General features: G+C 51.2%; 1 long non-coding RNA gene across 1 annotated transcript in view; it reads right to left on the bottom strand.

Annotated features, from left to right (window-relative positions):
• Positions 1–1,200, bottom strand: part of LOC109289234 — a 24,393-nt gene extending 23,193 nt beyond the window's left edge. The window contains exon 1 of the long non-coding RNA XR_002095328.1: positions 1,190–1,200. This is a non-coding gene — a long non-coding RNA (uncharacterized LOC109289234). The remainder of the gene's footprint in view (positions 1–1,189) is intronic.
• Between the last annotated feature and the right edge of the window lie 1,963 nt (positions 1,201–3,163).

Genomic DNA, 3,163 nt, shown 5'->3' on the forward strand with positions numbered 1-3,163 from the left:
CACACACACACACACACACACACACACACACACACTAGTGTTGTTTCATTGTAATCATGGAAAAATGTGAATTTTGGGTTACTTTTTTAAATCTGAAAATTGGGGATTTTTATTTTTAATCAGAAAAAAACCCCCAAGGATCCCTCATGATCAGTATCCAGAATGGTAAAATACAGACCACCATATATAAGAAACTCATGGACCAACATACATATCTGCACAGAACCAGCAATCACCCTAAACCAGGGGCCATTCAGCTAGATGGCCACTTAATGAGTTTTGGTGAGTTGTCAAGGGCCACAAGGGTAGCTCGCCCCTTGACAGTTGCCCTGCTCCCTGGCCACCATTTTGGGACAAGAAGTCCCACCCCTAACCCCTGACCTGTGCCACCGGATGTCCCTCCCTTTTCCCCAGAAGTGCTCCTTTTGTGGGGAGAGTTGCTATCTTGAAACTGGAAAAAAAAACAAATTATATACTAAAAAAAAAAAATCGAATGTCTACTATAACTTATTTTAATTTAAAAAAGATTTTTGTCCTGATTTATGTGCGTTTGCATAGTGTATCTAAAGGCAATTGCATCATAGCTCAAAATACAGTCTTACTCTTGTTTATTGTGTGTGGTAGGGTGTGGGTGTGTGTGTGGGGTATTGTGGGGGCTGTGGGGTTATGGTGGGGGAGTGGCATGGATGACTGGTGCTGCCGGCGGGGGGGCATGCACCCTCCCCAGTCGCTGACTGGTCACTGGGAGTCCCCTTGCAGCTGATCCCATTGATAGGAGGGTTCCCCTCCGCCTTTTCTGATCACGCCTGCTCCCCTTGCCTGGCACCTAAGCAGCAAGTGTGGCCAGTCAGGGGGTGTACTGGCAGTCTCAAGGGGTGCATGTGCCATTGGGGAGTGAGAGTGTGTGGGGGGGCTGTGGGAGGTTGTGGGTGTGTTTGGGGGGGGTGCTGGGGTCCATGACAGTCCCTGGAGCTGTATGTGCTGGCAGCGACCGGGGCCAGCCCTGTCTGGCCCCAAGCAAACCGCTCCTGTGCTTTCACCTGAGTTCCCGGCTGCAGGTGGTACAGGGCCAGCCAGGCCCCACAGCATGTAGCTCCTGGGCTTCCACCCCAGTCCCTGGTCTCATCTGCTGGCAGCATGCAGGGCAGCCCCACCTGGCCCCATAGTACACGGCTCCCCACACTCCCACCCCTTTCCCCAGTAGGAACCCCTGGCCCCAGCCCAGTGGGGCCTCGCCTAAATTCTCCATCTCAGAAGCAGGGAGGGCTGCAAAAAGCTTTGAGGTGGCCAGGAAAAGACTGCCAGGCAGAGGCTTCTAGTCTCTAGCACCCCCTGACTCGGGGCTGGGGCAGGTCAGGCCAAGCTGGGGTGATTGTTTAGCAACCAGAGCTTCCTGCAGGGATGTGCCGCTTGTAGAGGGTCAGCCTAGGGACAGGGTTTATGAAGGAGCCCTCTGGGCTGGATGGAGCTGCCTGGCAGGCCGGATCTGGTCCCCAGGCTGTATTTTGCCCACCCCTACCCTAAACATATCAAGAAAGCTGTAATATATAGCCAAGCCCTCTGATACCAACAAATTTGCACTGAGGAGAACACACGTGATCGTCACCTCACAAATCCCAAAAGGGCTTTCACCCAACAAGGACACTCCTCCAGAGGGATAGATCGTATGTTTGAAAGAGCCACCCAGATACCACGTAAAGAACAGCTGCCATACAGAAGAAAAACCCCCATGAATTGCACACCTCTGGTTATGACGGATCATCCCTCCTTGGAACCTATATGAAAAATCCTCAAACAACTGCAACCCGTACTAGACGAAGATCCCATTCTTAAAGAGCTCTTCCCAGAACCACCCATTCTAGACTTCAAACACCAAACTTCACCAACCACATCCCCAGAATCAAACTTCCTATGGCCCAAAACACACCGAATGGATCCAGACCATGCCATGACAAGAAATATGAAACCTGCCAACACATCTCCACCACCCCAACAATTACTACACCCCACAACAGAGCCATCAGCATTCCTGGATCTTACAGCTGCACCTCCAGAAGTGTTGTATATCTCATCCAGTGAACCAAGTGCCCTGATGGAAAATATGTAGGAGAAACCAAACAACAACTGCAATGTGGAAAGTGAATCTCTTTCACTCAGCAGGCTCAGTTCTGCTCTCAGTTCCATGGGGTGCAAGGGAATGGGACTTCCTACCATGTAACAGAGAGAACTAGATTGCATTGTATTTCTGAAGTACTTTGTAAATTTACTATTCTTCCTGCTCGGTTATTTCAGCTGTACCAGCTTCAAAAAAGGAGAGTGTGACAGAGTTCAAATGTAAGAAACAGAGAAATGTTAAAACCTTGGTAAATAGGCAGAAGGCAGGGACTTTTGCTGGTAGATATAGTCTAAAGACATAGATAAAAACTCTGACACCCACAAGGACTCTCTTTCCCAGTGGACAGAGGAGGACTGCTTTCCCCTTTGACTCTCAGACTTACCTGCGTGCTTGTCCAAAGTATTCCTCCTTGGTTTCTTCGTTCAGTTTGGCCATGGCCTGGTTTCAGGGTCTGAATACATATAGCATCTCTATAAGGTTAGCAGGCAGTAGGGTCCAGCAAGCACAAGGAGGCATGTATTTTACTCCTAGATGTGCCACTGACTGTTTTGTAACTCTTGCCAATTCACTTTGTCTCTGTGCCTCAGCTTCCTGTCTGCAAAATGCCAGTGGTAAAGCTGCTGCTTGGCCACATTTGTAAAGTGTTTGCAAAGTGCCCATACCTGTGCTGCCCCAGGGGCAAGCTGGGGGTGCTGGCAGCCAAAGAAGGCAGCAGGGACAGTACACAGGGTGCTGGAAGCCCAGGTGGGCCCAGGGAAGTGTTGGATCAGGTGCCTCTGAGCTGAGGCAGCACCTGGTCAACTAGCAGACCACCCAGGCTTCCAGTGCCCCATGCATCATCCCCACTACCCCCTCCAGCTGCCAGCAAACCCAGCCATCCTCCTGCCACCTTCCCACACTGCCCCAGGGCAAGCCAACCTGTTCCTGGGCAGCTCCAGGCATCCTGCTGGCTGCAGGAGCCTGCTGAAAGCAGAAGCAGCGAGGTACCCGACACTTTTTTGGGGGGCGCAGGGGGCAGAGCCTGTCCACCTCTACTGTAGCTGGGGA

Source organism: Gavialis gangeticus, unplaced genomic scaffold, assembly GCF_001723915.1.
Source record: "Gavialis gangeticus isolate Ggan-Ray unplaced genomic scaffold, GavGan_comp1, whole genome shotgun sequence".
Taxonomy (NCBI): Eukaryota; Metazoa; Chordata; order Crocodylia; family Gavialidae; genus Gavialis; species Gavialis gangeticus.